Source organism: Silene latifolia, unplaced genomic scaffold (assembly GCF_048544455.1).
Source record: "Silene latifolia isolate original U9 population unplaced genomic scaffold, ASM4854445v1 scaffold_208, whole genome shotgun sequence".
Classification (NCBI taxonomy): Eukaryota; Viridiplantae; Streptophyta; class Magnoliopsida; order Caryophyllales; family Caryophyllaceae; genus Silene; species Silene latifolia.
The window spans coordinates 75199-93728 of NW_027413167.1; positions in this window are offsets into that span (position 1 = coordinate 75199).

The window sequence follows — 18530 nt, forward strand, 5'->3', positions numbered from 1 at the left end:
CACTAATGATTCTATAAGACTAATCTTATGATAAGACCTGCCCATTTGTGTTGAAATAAGCCCAATTACATTCGTTACTCTAGTTTATCATCTATCCACTGTCATGTACTCATGGAAGTGATAGAGTGACACCGGGTGTTACCGAGTTTCGGTAACACCCTAATTAAAAAATAAATAATAAATATTTTTTTTTCAATTTTGCGCCAAAACCGTAGGGATAAAACCGTAATTCACAATATATTATATTAATAAAATAAAATATAAAAGATACATATTTAATAGAGTATCATCAATACATATCATAACAAACATCCTTCATCTTTATCACTAAAAAAATAAAAAAAATAAATTCTATTGTTGGACCATGAAACGACAAGTATTATACCGAAATTTCCTCCACTGGATTTATAATTGTTAAGATGAAATTTATTAGTTCAATTGCACAAACGAAAGATGAAATTTCGTGCACATCCTTTATCTTCATCAATCATCATCGAACCTCCGACTGCTCACTACCTCACGTAGAACAATACCACAATAGTATGGTGATTTACTAATTTATATGCCACTCTTTTAATCATTAATTATCAATTTGTATGAATCATGGTCAAAGGCCATGAATTCGTGAAAGATCATCGATGATTTAATTTCACCGTGAACATGAATTGTTCCTGTGTTCCACTTAATATCGCACACCATAAATTGCTAAAAATCTTTCAATTTGTTTTTTTTTTAAAATTTATTATTATTGTTGTTGTTAAATTAATTAATTAATGTTAACTTACTAAATTGCCTTTTAACACTAATTAGTTTGAAATTTGAATTTCGATGGAGGGAAAACAAAATACATAAGGAAATTACAATAATACCCCGGGTGTCGCTTAATTTGAGTAACACCCGGTGTCGCCATCTCATTTTCCCCTTCGTAAACCAGTGCATAGAATATTCACCTCCAATATTGATTCCAGCCACCTGCGAGTCTGCGACATCTGCCACCCCACCTCGCCTATGAATGGTGACTCCACCCCGACACCAAACAACGACATACTTCCACCACCCTTCTCCAGATTCTTTATGAAGGATCATCCAATGCTAGAACCTTTTAATTTAACACAAATTCTTGTTTTGCACGACACTTTTCGTCTTATTTTTCGACGCCATATGTGACCATTTTATAGTTAAACTAGTTTTGGGGCCCGTGGGAATCACGGGTTATTTTTTTGTAGTCTTCGTTGTTTGTTTATTTACTTTTAGTTTTTTTGTATGTTTATAACCGTAATGGCGTTGGGCTATTTTTGACGGCAAATTTTAGTTTGATTTTGCTATGGTTGAGCCAAAATCTTTCATACTGTGTTTTTATATGGGTATGATAGGAGACACGGTTTTTAGTCTATTGTATTCCGTCCATTCGAAATGGTATACGATATGGTTTTTTAGATCTTGGTGGGGTAATACTGGTACGGTGTATACGGTTTTATGTCGGTTTTAATTTATTAATTTTGATAAAATGGAAGAAAAAGAAAAAAATTTTAAACTAATAAAATTATTTGGTCCACGGTAGACCACAGAGACACACAACCACATAACATTTTAGGTCCCCGATTCCTCCATTTTTTTTTTTTTTGAAATTGTATTTCTTTTTTGCTGAAAGTTTTTAGACAGAGTTGAACTGAAACACTTTTATGAGAGTCGAGCTACTGATTACACGATTAATGATTAGCGTGTCATTGAAATATATAAGGTCTTGCTAAGTTTTTAATACAATTGTACTAAATGATGTGTGCTCTTGTGACGTTCGGTATTTTTTAAGAAGCAAGCGACCAATTGTCGTAAGTAATGATGAGCCCGGCGAAGTTGGAAAGTTGGCATTGATGGTTCAACCTTCAAAGAAAGAAAGGTAAAGCATTCCACTTGTTGTATCCAACTTGGGGCCGCGTTCTTTTTTGCTGAACATTTTTAGACGAGTTGAACGCAAACACTTTTATGGGAGTCGAGCCTCTGGTTATAGGATTAATGATTAGCATGTCATTGAAATGTATAAGGTCTTGCTAAGTTTTTATTACAGTTATGCTAAATGATGTGTGCTCTAATGATGTTCGGTATTTTTAAGCCGCAGCGACCGATTCTTTGTAAGGGATGAAGAGCCCGACGAAGTTGGACAGTTGGCATTGGTTGTTCAACATTCAAAGAAAGAAAGGTAAAACCTTCCCTCTTGTCATAGATAACTTTGGGTGTGTTTTTTTTGCTGAAAATTTGTAGACACTTGATCTGAAACATTTTAATGAAATACCGCAATCCTTGAAGAACTAAGCGGAAGAAAACCAGCATTAATTATTTGAGCAATGAGATTCATAATGGTGTTTACAATTCAAGAAAGAAGAGAATGTAAGTTTGTTGCTCCGTATTTCAGTGTGATGTAGCGAAATTAGAGAGCCAATTTATGAAATATCGTAATGTATCTGTGCATGGATAGCAAAATTGCAGAGCCAATTTATGATTCACCATCATCTGCCATGAAGCGAGCTGAAGAGGTTCGAAAAAAATTTCCTATAGAATATCCTACCTTTGTCAAAATGATGCTGCCATCACACGTGTCTAGGGTGTTTTGGCTGGTAAGGAGTCTAACGACGCATTTTTTTTGTCTTTCTATACCAACTGATACCTCTATGATACATGCTTGATGCTTATTGATTTCCTGTCATACAACATTTACCCAGCAGATTCACCGAAGATCATCTCCCCATATGTGACAGTAACATAGAGCCCATTGACGAAGCTGGAATGAAATTCGAATGAAGTTCATTACCTAGCATTCACATCAAATTAGCAGTACCTTAGTCGTTTTCCTAGTTCTGCCTCCATAATCCTGGTTTTTCCTATTTAATTTCCCTTTGACCATATACACAATGACTAGTAAGCTTATAGTGACCAAGATTTTATTAGCAATAGGAGAGACAACATGATATGTGAGGAGTCAATTATTCTCGGACTGATTCTGTTTGGACTTCATGGCACGACAACAAATAAGAACCAATTACAATAGAGCAATGAAAATAAACAATAGGCAAAACATAATGAAATCGTCTAATTGTATCCGAAGCTCAAACACACTACAAGTCAATTATTGCAAAAGGTGAAAAGACATACCTGTGGCATATTATATGAGCAATCTCACTATTTCTCCATTAATAATAAAAACCCGTTTCCCTGAAAATAAAACCAATAACAACAGACGTTTATTCACAATTATTCACATTCACACTAACAAATTCAACAACGAATGGTTATTTATTTTGATTTCAATACCGAGATGAATATAAAACAATTTGAATATAATAGAGATGGTTATTGATTGTGAGTTCAATACCGAGATGAATATCAATCAATTTGAATATAATAGAGATGAAATATTGGCTAATAACGTTGTATTTTGATGGTGAGTAATGGTGATTTCGGTTTCGGACAGAGGTATACGAAGAGAGTGAAGATTAAGGGCCGTTTTTTATCTTCTTTCATTAATTTAGATACTATGTTTGTGAAAAATTTGGAAGCCGAGCAATTAGAATTAGTACGCAGTAAATATGAGCTTTCAATTTGTTTTTCGGATTGTACTGAAGTTAAGTGAGGAGGGAGATGAAGGAACGCATAGGTGTTTTGTTTTCCTATCTTTCTTAACGCATATTTTTTTTTTGTTTTCCTATCTTTCTTAACAGGTAGGAAACATTGAATGGTGGATGACGCGTACAAGAGGTGGGGTCTTCATAGTCCAGCTGGCTTTTCCAGTCCTACGTGGATTTGTCCACGTGGCGTTTATTAGCCATTTTAGGGGAGACTTTTAATAATATTTATAGATGTAACCATAATGGTATAAGCAGTGTTAAAGCTTATGGTAATCGGTTTTTCATTATTGGTCACATTTAACTGTAAAATGGTTACAAAATCCCGTCTTATTATTTCAAACCAAAAAGGTTCGTCTGAAGCAAGACACACTGTTAATTTAAAATATCAAATTTCAAACTAAAATTGATAGTTAATAAACGAAAAATCCTTATTTTACAATAGAAATAAAATTACAAACAAAAAAAAAACTTTAAATTTTGAGTTTGAGTTTTCATAGTAAAAAAACATTTTGATGTTACCCTAATTTTATGTGTCACTTAAGTAAAACCCCAATTTTTAACTTAAAAGCACCAAGTTATCAATATAAAAACATGTATATTCAAAGCTAGAACAATTAGATGAACTTAAAAAAAAAATCCATTTTAATTTTAGCATTTTGAAGCTCAAAATCCAAACCTGTTAGTTGGTTATTGGTGTTCATCGGACTGCCTAAAGGTGAAGACATTGGCCGATCGAAGAGGATGTTGGGTCAGGGATCGCAAATGTTGTGTCGATGGTGGGATATCGTGGCAAAGGAGGAGATAGTGGTGGCGGCGGTGAAGTAGGAGGTGGTGGAAGCGGTGGCAAGGATTCACTGACGTTTTTGGGATTGATATTTGAGAGAGGGGTTTTCAGTTTTGCCCGTTGTTTTACTTTTAGTTGTTTTAGTGGGCTAACTTCTCCTAATGGGCCTGTCTTATGGTATAAAACGCTCTTATAGAAGAGTCGCTGATATCAAATCGCCTACCAGTAATGCAATGAATTAAGTGATGGACTCTAAGGGTGATCGAGGCATCCTCCATCCCGGCCAACAGTCATCCAAGCTAAGCACTCGTCAGAACTCACTGCTCACCATTTGCCGGAAATATCAAATGGATCACCCCAGGTAGTGAAAACAAACAACAAAGGAAAAACACCCTTAATTATATTGAATGATAAGGAGATAAGGAACCGGCCTAGGCTTGTTAGGACGTTCCACACAACTATAAACAGGGTTTTATAGTCCTTATTATTCACATCTTATATTGAATTGAGTTAAGTTTATGCTTAATTTTTTGCGAGTAACCTTTCATTAAACTTGCGAGTTTATTGAGTCGATTCTTCCTTGCGAGGTTGAATTTTGTGTGTCTTGCTTAAGTCCTTGCGAGCGTGATAGTTTTTCACATAATTATCCTTTATATCTGTTCTAATTTACATACAAAAACATCAAAAAAAATTACAATACTTATTCCGCCGCAAAAGTTACTCTGTTAAGAATAAAACTTGAGTAAGATCTACATCATCAACTTTACTGAATCTTGGGAAACTGATTTTTCTTTTTGTACGAGAGAAGGGGAAGGGGACAGCCTTTAGATTAATGAAGCAATTCCTCCTTTTTCTGAACAATCCTAGAACTAATGCTAGAAAAATGGTGAGAATGAAACTCCTTGAGCTCCTGCTTAATTTTCACTTGTACTTGTTTTTGGTATGGCCTAATCTTACTTGTACCCTTATTTTTAAGGAAAGTTCATTGTACTATCCAATTTACTACTTATTATCACTTATAAATTATACCCTTTAAGTATAGGCTAATTTCACTTGTACCATTACTTTTAAGGAAAATTCACACTCCAACATCCTAGATTCCTAGTTACATAGAAATCGTGACCATAATACTAAGCACTAACAATTAAGACATTAACTGAATTTTCGCTCGTCCGTTATAAAGTGGGTAAGAAGTATTAAGTACCGTCAAGTAAGATGTTAAGGGCTATGTAAACAATATTAAGAAAAAGTACCCTAATTGAAATATTTTTTTTCTCTCCAACAAACATTGTTTTCCCCTCCAAATTCATTTTATATGACTCCACTTCATCTTCAACATTCATCTTTTTACCTTTCTTCCTCACTTCATCCTTAACATTCATCATTTACTATACTTAAAGGTATAAGTGAGAATAACTAGGAAGTTGAAGGGTACAAGTGGGTTTTTCCCAAAAGTAGGGGTACAAGTGAGATTAGACCATAGCAGAGGGATCCAAGTGTAAATGTCCCTTACATTTTTAATGGGTTTGTGTGTAGATTAATTTATCTATTAAATCGTTTGCCAATTAGTTTAATTGAAGTGTTGGGGTGGGAGGGCTATTTTGGCTATTTCATTAAAACAATCGACGATAATTAGTAATTTGTCGACGATGAATAAGAATGAGATATGAATATATTGGTTTTAAAAGATATGTAACTCATTAAAGAAACAATAAGTCTCCCTTAAGACGGTCTTAACTTAGACGAGAAATGTCAAACATCTTATAATAAAATGTGCCATTAAATGCTAAAATACTAGTATAATGAAAATTGTCACTTTTTAACAAAAAAAAACTGATGGTAACATTTTATCAATAAAGGGTTACATTTAATCGTAAAATGACCATATTTTATCGGTTTTAATTTCATAAGATGGTCCATAATTTATAGAATAAATACTTTTGTGCATGAAAATTAGCGATTAATAATAAAAGAACGTCATTGCTCTTTTATGGACACGTTTTACTCTTTCATGTACTATTTTTCATAATTTTTCCTTGTCATGCCCTTCTTCTAAAAAACAAAAAAAATCTCTCTTTCTCTTCCTCTTAATAATTAAGCAATTTTTCAAGAAATCACTCAATTATAAATCTTAATTTTCAAATTGATCAAGTAATAATTTTAAATTTATTAATTTTATATCAATGTCCTATATAAAATTAAGTAGATGCAAATTAAATTAGGATCAATGCAATTAGGGTTTACGACAATCAAGGTTATGTGTCTGATCGAAAATCTGTACCATAAGTGTTTAAACGAGTACAAAAGTGATTGATTTGTTGCTTTTGTTGAGTTAGTGTGAAGCTATAAATTGGATTTCTAAGATTGGAATTGGTAAGAGTTTGAAGCACTGTGATTCATCTGGGCATCTGGCCAATATTTTTGATTTGTTACAAGAGCGAATTGTTTCATCGCTCCTTTGTCTCGGACATTTAATTCGGCTTGCTAATTTTTACGTAAGAGTATCCATCTGTTTTCAAAATCCCAAATGTGGATGAGGACCGAAGGAGATGATTGGCGGCGGCGGCGGCGGCGGCGGTAGTGAGTGGTGGCATTGGCGGTGGTTAAGAGATGAAGTAGAGAGAATGTTGAAAGGGAGAAAATCAAGAGGTGAGGGGTGAAAATGGGAAGGGTAAAATGGGAAATCATGTACATAATTGAGTAAATCAAGTACATGAAAGAGCAATACCCTAAAAGAACACAAAGAAAAATACTTGTGTCTTTTGAGAAGATGTACTCCTTACACTCATAAGAGGAGGACCATAAAATAAAAATAAGGAGGATGATTCTCCAAAAAATGGCATTTTCCCAACACAAATAGAAGTACAAATGTCACTGCATTGATTCTAAATCGTTGTCGTTTCAATGAAGTCATGGTTTTACTGCTGGCCGTACATTGGACTTACCCATTGTATACGATTCTCATAATACCCACATAATTCAATGCATTCATAATCTTCCTTTTCATTGTTTTTTTCAATGCAGAATAACTTCTCCAATTTGAAAAGGAAAAATTAACGTGAATAATCCAACCTATGGGTCATATTCCACTATTAATCCCAATTTTAATTAATCCCACAATAAACCCAACTCTTTCTCCACTTATTAAAGCCTAAACTTGCCCACTTTTTTACCTGTTTTGTCCGGTTTAGTTCATCGCGGGGCCCAATTTTTTTCTTTTTCTATTAGTTTATCTCTTTTAGTCTTCTTTTTCTCTCCCCTGTTCATCTTTTTCTCTCTTGTTCTTGTTTCCAATTTTCCATATTGTTCTTCTTGCTTAATCATTTTCATTATTCACCATAAAAACCTCCCGAGCACTCATGTCGACATCACACCACCACATCGCCTAACCACCCAAAATACTTGCTGAACCACACCACCATCGCAACCCACTACAGTCCAACCACCCACAACTCCACAACCGAACCCGTCACCGCCATTATTACCGCTTCATCCACCACTTCGAAAGCAACGATGACTAGCATTTGAGGCGCATGATGCCGGAGAACTCGATGGTCGAGCCAATTTTAAATAATTACATGTCTCTTCTAGTAGATCTGGGTTTTTAGATCAAAGAAAATGGTTTGCTTTTGGGTAAGAAAAAGGTCGACGAAGATGATAGGGCGAATAAATCATCAAAATGTTGAACTGAACCCACAACTAAACCAACCAAACACAAAAAGATTAAAACCCTATGTATTTATTGGTGATTTGGTGATTTGGTGATGGTATAACTGGGTTGGGGCTTTAATGTCTTTTGTTGGGAATTTTTCAGGTTTGCCGAAACTCTTATGTATTCAATATTACATGGCAGTGTAATGATTAGAGGTGTCACCGTCAAGAAGGGAAACGCAGTGGAGGTCAGTGGTCGCCGAGGAAATCGTGGTGGCGTGTCGAGCTCAGTACAGGGTGTGGTGGAGGCAAGGGGTGGGGTTATGAACTATAAGTTCCTTGGTCCATGGTGTTTACCATTTAGTAATAATGGACTACTGGTGGATTAAGGGGTGGTAAACTTGTATTAAGGATGAAGAGGATGAAGTTAATGTTCATATTGTTTTGTTAATTTTAGAATTTTAATTTTTGGAAATGTGTGACCTTATAAGCAGGTACCGGGTTACCTAAGTGCAATGTGAGAAAATGAGCTTGATAGGGTGGTTTATTATGGGATTAATTAAAATTGGGATTAATAGTGGAATACGGTCCATAGGTTGGATTATTCCCATTAATTTTTCCATTTGAAAAGCATTCCATGCAACTGGTGGTGCAACTAACCATCCACGCAACTGCAACTCAACCATTTTTATGAGTTTTTTTTTCATCCCACTTCAATCTTCATTCAAAGAATCAAAGTATCATGTCGATTTTTTTTAGACAAAAGTGTACTATTTTTTATAAACTTCAAAATATACGAGTACATACAAACATATTATAAAACAAACCGGGGGGGTAAGAGAGACCCCTAAAGTAGACAAGCAACTAGTATAAGTAGAAGTACAAAAAGATCCAGTCGCACACAGACGACGCTTCTTGAGCGGAGAATGGTAAAGTGTATCGAAGTGAATTGATCATTCCTGTTTCCGTTTATAGCTCACAGCCTTTTCCAGCGTCTTGGTAAACCTGCAAAAAACAAAACCTGTAACCAACACATTAGACTTCTTCTTTAACTGAGCTCGATCCATACGGTGGCTGGCACTAGGATGATTCCCAGATTGTCTAGATTTGCTACGTCGACGACCTGCAATTTCCAATGCTGAGAAAATAAAATGAGTAGGACTCGGCAAAGGAGAAGATACGGCTATCACAGAATCCTCCGTAAGAGTACTATCAAGCAAAGCCACTTCACAACAAGTGTTGTTAATACTTGGACTCTCCTTTTGGGACAAACGTGGTCTCTTAACATCCAGATGAGTAACTGCCTCGTCATCAGAAATTTCCAAATTGTCAGTCGGCCTAAAATCCATAGCCGGAGAAAGATTCACGGTCAATGGAGAAGAGGAGGGAACTGCTGCGTCCCAAGAAAAAGATTCATGGGGAGTTCCCATCAAGATAGAAGGTTTAGTAGAGATAGGGCGAACTTTCATATAAGCCCCCGACTTTGGATGATAAAATTGCAGATTCCGCCCTAACATCAATTTTTCATAGTCTTTGGAAGAGAGAGACAAATTTTTGTGGGTTTGTGTTTTGTTGAAGAAACTATATTTGGTAAGTTTGGCAGCGGAAGGTTGACCATCACAATGCCCAGACAAGAGAGGGCAAGTCTTAGCATTGGAGGCGGACTCCATAACCACATCTGAGCTCCGACTAGTTTTATTAATATCACAATCCATCTCATTGATCAACGACCCCCTACTACAGGAAGCTTCACACACTTCTTCAGGGGGCTGAAACTTAGTATCCGCAACAACCTCAAGAAGAGGTTTCTTACCTTTTTTGTCTTTGCCCAACGGGTCAAAATGAAAAGCGGCTCGCTTTCTGTTGGGTTTCAAAGCAAGATAATCAGCAACATAATGAAGCTCACGGCTCACATCCTTATTATTCGGGTCTAGTCTCAAGGCATGCTCAAAATCATTAAGGGCCTCCGCAAGGAAATTCAATTTCTGAAAGGCTAAACCTCTACGAAAGAAGGCTTTCACATTGCAGTGATCAAAGTTCAAGACAAAAGAACAATAACACCACGCCTGATTGTAATGAGAGAGTTTCAACTCACATGCCGCTAAATTGAGAACAAGGGAAAAGGGCAAGGGAAGTGGCAGCCTATTGGTCATGTGTTGAAGGAATGCCGAGGAAACAGAAGAACTGGAGAGCTTGTTTATAAAGGTTAACAGCTAAGGAAAAATTCCCCTCTTTGAAAAGTGAGTTACCCCGATCTTTCATCAAATGAAGGTTGTAAAATGATGGCTCCCCCATGTTCATAATCCATTTAATAAGAACATCAGCATCCATACCAACAGTATCATCCATAACAAAAAGCTCACAAAGATTCAGAAGTAAAGACTGATAAGTATCATGTCGATTTGAGTCAATAAAAAAGCCTTTTTGGTTCAGTCTATCCAAATCTTGGTTGACCATTTCCTACTAGTAGTCTAGTATACGTCAAAATTGTTAAATCACGTCTCTATTTTACTTGGTACGCTTTCAAAATTTAATTTTTTGTCTTTGTTTTTTAATTTTATATAATACCATGTTCCCTTAATTATCAACGACCGATTAAAAAAATAACTTTAATTGACAAAGAATTGAAAAAAAAAAAAAATTAATTTATTTAATTTTTTTATATGTTTTTAAACCACAATTAATAATAATGTTTTAAAAAAAGATTATTTTTAGCGAAAAAATGATTTAAATCAAGACAAAAAAAGGTGACGATTTAAAATAGAAAAACTTTCAGCGGCCATAACTTTCTGCTCAAGTGTCCGATTTTGATGAATTTTTCCAAATTGCTTATCTCGACGAGACGAACACAATGAATTTTTTTTTCGAGGCTTAACCCATTCTTGTGGAATACACGAATAGGCAGGGTCACTTCTCATTGTGTTCGTCATATCAAGATAAGCGATTTTTTTTTTTTTGGTAAAATGTGAGCTTTTCCATTCCATAAATGATAAATCATTACAAAGTTAGTTCTCCTTACACTTTTTAATCACCCAAAAGCTACACTAGATTACAAGAATGCCAACGATATAGCCAATCCTCCTCCGCACCCGAGTTGGCCTCGAATACACCGCTTGATTACGCTTCGTACTAGCATCCGGACCTCCTTTCCTAGCTTCTCCGGACGAGATAACACCTGTTCATGTCTACACCTATTACGTTCCAGCCATAACAGATATACGGTAAGATAGAGTAGCCACACGTCTAACTCGGGTCCATCTTTGCATCGCTACCCCGATTCCCAGTGCACCCTTCAACCACATATCAACATCCGCAACACTCTCTTGCTATACTCACATTGATCAAACAAATGAGCATGTGTCTCCTGCCCATTCTCACACAATAAGCACAGATCAGTATTACATATTCCAAATTGCTTTAGCTTCATCTTTGTGTTTAAAGCCTCATGCTTAATCAACCAACCAATCATAACATGTTTAGGAACATCCCAATTATCCCGGATATCGCATACCACATGAACATGTGGCCTGGGGTGTATGCCTTGTAACCCGTGGTAGCCAAAAGCTACTGAGTAGCACTTAGGATCCTGCATCCATTCATTATTGATGTAACCAGTGGTCATGCAATCTCTCACCTTGCATATATTCCTCCAATTCCAATTAGAATCAGAGGGAGGTTGATAAGAATTCCAATCCTTACCTTTCAAATAAACGTGATCAATCCACAAAACCCATAATCTGTCTGCCATTGTGTAAATCCAGTTCACCAACTTCCCCACTTTTGCTACACTCCACACCCCTGCTTGCTTTATACCTAAGCCACCTTCCTTCTTACTACATCATACATTATGCCAAGCCACCAATGGAGCCCTCTGATAATCAACACCTCCATCCCAAAGATAGGTCCTACACATTGCCTCTATTCTTTTAATCACACATTTTGGAATTATGAATATTGATGCCCAATAGTTATGTAAAGTATTGAAGACAATATTTATAAGAGTCAATCTCCACATAACTCAAGTTCCTAGCACCTATACTCCCTACCTTTGTATTATTTTGTCTACAAGAATACTATAATCCATTCTAGTTAATCTGGTAGGTTGTATAGGAATCCCTAGATAAGTAAAAGGCAGCCCACCTTCTTTAAAGCCAGAGATTTGAATTATATCAGCTTTCAGTCTATCTGCAACCCCATTAACCACCACCTCGATTTCATGGCATTCATTTAGAGACACTGATGCAATTTGAAAAGGTTGACATAGCTCTTAGCATCAGCATAATAGACCTAACATCCCCTTTAAAAAACATTAAAAGATCATCTGCAAATAGCAAATGATTCGGTTTTAGGCCGCACACAAAGGATGATATCTAAAATGCCTTTGTTGAGTTGCATAATCCAGGATTCTAGTCAAGTACTCTATACAGACTGTACATAGTAGAGGGGACATAGGATCCCCTTGTCTCAATCCCCTTTTGCCAGAGAAATACCTAAACTGAACCCCATTCAAATTCAGAGTAAAAGTTGTAGAAGACACACATCACATCACCAACTGTATAAATTTTCCAGGAAACTTTAGAGCAAGCAACATTTGTTCCAAAAATTGCCATCCAATTGTATCATAGGCTTTTTGTAGGTCCAGTTTAAACATATATCTAGGAGAGTCATTCCCTCGATGGTAAAGCCTTACAAGATCCTGACAAATTAGTATATTCTCCAATATACTCCTCCCCTTTACAAATGCACCTTGATTCCTACTCACTATGTCAGGTAGAACCAGAGCTAACCTATTATAAATGATCTTAGAAATAGTCTTGTAGATCACATTGTAATAGGCTATTGGTCGAAAATGTTTAACATTAGTAGGCCTTTCCAACTTCGGGATAAGAGTAATTACAGTGGAATTGATCTGAGCAAAAATTTTTCCAGTATCAAAGAAATTCATAATTACTCCACCAATCTCCTCCCCTACTATCTCCCACGCATCCCTAAAAAAATGGCTTGTATAGCCATCCGGTCCCAGAGACTTATCTTTTGGGATACTAAAGAGACAGGTCTTAATTTCTTCCATAGTCACAGGCTTACCGAGAATTAGACCATGGGCATCAGTACAGCAGCTGCCCCTCCTCACAACAATCACATTCACAACATCAGTATCATGTTGTTCTCCTAAGAGCTCTTGGTAATAATTCAGGAAGACATTCTGAATTTTATCCCCTTCACTGCATATAGTCCCCTCTTTATCCTTAATCTGTTGGATCTTATTCATCATCACCCTCTTCTTATTAATATGATGAAAATAAGAGGTGTTCAGATCCCCTTCTAACGACCATTGTATCTTTGCCTTTTGCATTAGGAAACTGTCCCTAGCTTCAATAAGATCTTTCAATTCATGAGACACATCATATTCTTGATGAATGAGATCAATATTACCAGGACTATCTATTAAACTCTTCTGAACTTTTTCCAATAAAGCACTAGCTATGCTAGTACTATTCTCTATATCAGAGAAGCAGTCCTTATTAATTTTCTTAAGAACGGGCTTCAATGCCTTCAATTTCTTCACAACCTGAAAGATTTTAGTTCCCACATAACTATGTTTCCAACTCTTATCCACTATCTCTTTAAAATGTTCTGCTTTGCCCCAACATATTAAAGTATTTAAAACTTTTCCTCCCTCCAAAATTAGCATTCCTATCCATCAAAGTACATGGGTAGTGATCAAATAGTACCTCAGGATGGAAATGAGCCACATAGTCAGTAAAAGTATCCATCCACTCCTGATTACCCATCATTCTGTCCAATCTACTATATACCCTGTCACTTGGTTCCTGCTTATTAGACCAAGTGAACAAGGCACCAGTTGCTTGCACATCCTCCATACTACAAATAGAGACACAATCCATAAACTATGCACCTCTAATTCAGTTGTATGACCTCCTAATCGTTCTAATGCAGAAAGAACAGTATTGAAATCACCTGCCCATAGCCAGGGCAACTTACAGTCCACTTCAGTTCTCTTCAAAAATTGCCACAAAGCCTGCCTCTCACTCAGACCATTATGAGCATAGATCATAGTGAGTAAGAATTTCTTATTATCAACATTTGATTGAACCATCATATGAATAAATTGTTCTCCATAATCAATAAAGTTGACATCAAAACAAGAAGGCTTCAAAAACACCCAAATCCTTCCTCTTTTATGCCAACTACAATTTGTTGAAATACTCCACGAATCACATATAGTAGTATTCTTATTCAACAATTTACTAGGTTTTATTTTGGTCTCAAGCAGCCTAAATAGCCCAACACCATTATTATGTATGAACCACTTCACCAACTTCTGTTTATTCAGGTCATTTAGACCCCTAATATTCCAAAAACCTATACTATGTGATGTAAAACTATCACAAGTTTTAACGTGTTTGAGTAAATTTGCAGCGGAATAAATTTTTATGTGTTTTTATGTTTAAATTGGAACGAAAATAAAGAGATATGAAGCGAATTGCTCTCCTTCCTCGCAAAAAATTCGGGACAACTCACAACTAGCACTCAACCTCGCAAGACTGAATGTGTATTATATCACCCTCGCAAGAACGAAATAATAAATCTAATAACTCGCAAGCAATTAGAACTACAAGAAACTCTTGTATTAATCTCTCTACTTGAATGAATACAATGACCATTATTTATAGTGAAATAGATGACATAGAGACCTCTAAGGACTTCCTAATTCAGGCATGTAAGCCTTTTCTTAAACTGACTCAAAGAACTTTCCTAAACTCGATCTTAAGAGAATTGGCAAATTTACTTAATACAGCTTTTCTAGGATTAGGAAATAAACAACAACTACCTTAAATTTATTAACTAAAATAAAATAAGGACATATAATAAAATATCAGCTATAGAACCGTCATAGCCACCTTGAGATGGATGCCCAGTAGCTCACTTAACCGTGTCCATCATCACGCCATCCTCGTTCCTCCATGTTATCATATTTACTAAACTCGAGCCCATTTTGAAACCTTTGGAAAGGTGAGTTACATTTCGAGAAATTAAGACTTCATTTTCTGTCAACTCCAATGCTCCCGCATCACTATGCATTGGAATAAGGAGGAGGAGGGTCCTTACCACTATGGACATGGGCCACAAGCCGGTCTGCGGGCATGAGCCGCCTACCGGTCCGTAGTCACGGGCCACCTGCATGCCAAGCCAATCTGTGGACATGCAGCGGTCTTTTGAAAGCCACGCTCGGCGGCGTAAAATGTTTTCGACCGGATCGTTTTAGATCGGCCGGTTTCGTCTCGGCAAAGGTCTCGAAATGATGCAAGAGATGTTCGGAGTCGCCACCAAGCAATTATGGGATGCTTGGAACCCGTTCGAATCCACTTTATACCTAGGTCAATCAAGGCAAAAGCGGTGTTTGACATAGATACTAAAGATAAGGACTCGTCCCCCTTTTAGCATTCTATGCCTAAAATGACTCGTAAACGCCCGGATAAGGCCGTCCACTATCCAAAGGTTCGAGTAAGGGGTGAGGGTACGTATTGGGAAGCCCTTTAATCGGACACCCAATCCCGCCCGCGTTAGCGGCCTCTACTGATCGATCGTTGTTGTTTAAGTGCAAAAGTTGATAAAACGGTTTAAATGCATGAATGCGCATCCAAAAGTCTTAACCTAACATGTGAATATTTCCTAAGACGGTTTTTTAATCCAAATATCAAGTAATTAATATCGAGGTAGATTTAGATTGATTTGCATGTGAAAACGGAAATTAAACATCCATTTACCAAATTCGGGTTATGATGCTTAACACGATCCATTATTGGAAAAAGGATGTCAAATGACAAAGTATAAAAACGTAAGCTTGTCAATCTGATCCGTCATGTATTCGGATCAACCGTAATTGGGATCGTCCTAGACAAGTGCTAAAACGAGACAGAACAGTGCCAGGCAGCCCCATAGGGGCGCGAGCCTATTAGCGAGGGAAAGGGCTCTGCCCAGGTTTTTAAATAAGAAAGCAGACGGCCTCTTGGGGCGCGAGTCAGACGACAACCCAAGGGGCGTCTCCTGGTTGTTAAAAAGGTTGTTTAAAACCGTATTTGTGATTAATGATTTGCAAGTATGATTTGAATGACTCGGAATAATTACTATTATGTTAGTAATAGTCGTTGTCATATTTGCAAGTTTGAAAGGCATAGTAAAATGTGTAAAAGGAAAATGTTTCATTTGAACTAATTATGTTAAGTTCAATTATTTGTAATTAGTCAAGTTTATCATCATCATACTCGGATTAAACCGACATGGTATAAAGAACCAAGGATGATTATGAATTATGACTAATATGTTTAAAAATGTAAATAAATGAGAAAGATGCTATGTAAAATAAAAGGGGGTTAAAATACCCTTTAATTTGTAATTAACCAATAATATCATCGAGTCACGGAATAAACCATCATGGTATAAAGAACCAAGGATTATTTTTGTAATGGTCAAAATATGTTTATCATAAAAATGAATTAAAATGGTAAATAAAAGAAAATAATTTTCTTTAAAATGTAATTAACCAATTAATATCACCGAGTCATGGATTAAACCATCATGGTATATGGAACTAAGGGTGATTATAATTTATGGCTAAAACGTTTGTCATAAAAATGATTTGAAACATTTGAAATGGTAAAAACCGATTACAAATAAGAAATTAAATAAAGAGGAAAGACGAGAACAAACACGTTTGAGTCTGACCTGAGAACCCACAAGAGACGCGAGCTTCTTTGCATAGCAAAGGGCTTCTGTCTCGGGCCAAAACTCGGTTTTGGCTCAACTAACCTATACTTGAATCGTGTTATGCATTGTTCATGCATATAAACTCATAAAAACAGTAAAGACATGAAATAAATGAGATATTTACACCCTCAAACTTAGATATTATGATGTTTGCGACATAGACGACTTTAGAGACGGTTTTCTCGTAGCGAATACTCACGATCAAAGAAGTTTAAAAGAGTGCCTTAAAAAAGGATTTTGTTTTGAAAATGAGTTGAAGATATGTTGTTTAAAAACATGTTGATTGATGAATTAAGTTGGTCAAATGGGTCGGTCAAATGCACGGCGATGGTACCAAAAAAAATGTGTAAGGCTTGTGTTTACGATCGGTAGGTCGTAAACACGTGTCGATTTTGTGACTTAGGAAGTCGAGTCTAGAAGTTTATGAGAGAGGTGAGGGGGCGGACGCTCGCGTGAAGATTGTGGTGTGTGATGGTGGGTATTTGTAGAGTAATGCGGGATGGTAGGTCGGTTGATTTTATTTAGAGGCTAAGCAGACAGCCCAAAGAGGCGCGGACCACCTAGTGATTGAAAGGGGTGTACTGTCCCTTTCAATTTGGACGTGGCCTTTGCTCTATCTATTATTTGGTTGGTTTGATTTGTGGTAATCAAATAGGATGTCGTGTAACAATATGGGCACCTAATAAGATGATTTTGGGTGTTACTTGAGGTAGGTATTTTGTGTTCTTGACTTGGGTTTGACCCGTGTGAGTCGGGATTTGAATTTCGAGTCGATTTTTGGCCCGATGTCGATTTAGACTCTAAATAGGGTCATTTTAATGAAAATGACATGATAAAGACATTCATGGCATTATTTTTGACATTCGAGATTTGGGTTGACTCGAGTTGCGGGTTTCTGAGTCGGTTTTGGGTCCGAAGATGGTTTTAACTCTAAATAGTGTTATTTTAATGCAAATGAAGTTAGAAAACTTTTGAAATCATTTTTCATGTCCGATTAATGTATTAAACCATCTCATGTACAACCAATCCACGCACGCATATAAAAAACACGTTATAGTCCGATCATCAGCGGCTGGTTTTTGGAAGGTGCAAATACTGGGTATCTATAGAGCCCCCAGTTTGACTGAGGCTTGGATGGGGCGAAAGTTAAAATATAGCCTCCAGGTCAATCGAATATTACAACCTGAAAACCATTGCGACGTCGAGGTGACTCAAAAGGGTTTAAGCCAAGGACCTGCCATCGGGAAGGGCGACGTCGAGGCGACTCAGAGATGCGAGTCAAGGACCTGCCGTCGGGAACATTTTAGAGTCTGTCGACTTTCGATTCGGGTCGTTTAAAGTCCATTAGACTACGTATAAAGGCTCGCCAGCTATAAGAAGGAGTCATACCCGAGACATCTTCGGGATATGTCCTTAAATTACTTCTTGTGTGCGTGCAAAGGCTCGCCAGCTATGTTGATAGTGCGTTTTGAGGCTCGCCAGCCAAATTGAAGGTGGTTCGTTTTGAGGCTCTCCAGCCATGGATGGTCGAATGATAGACCTTGGGAAATAGCCTGAAACATCGGGCTTACTTCAAGATATTGTCTGGTAATGACTTCCAACCAGGTTGACGTTGATAGGTTGGCTAGGGAGCAAAGAACTCCAACTTGCTGGGGTCTTAAATGAACTCCGCGGGGATAAATCAT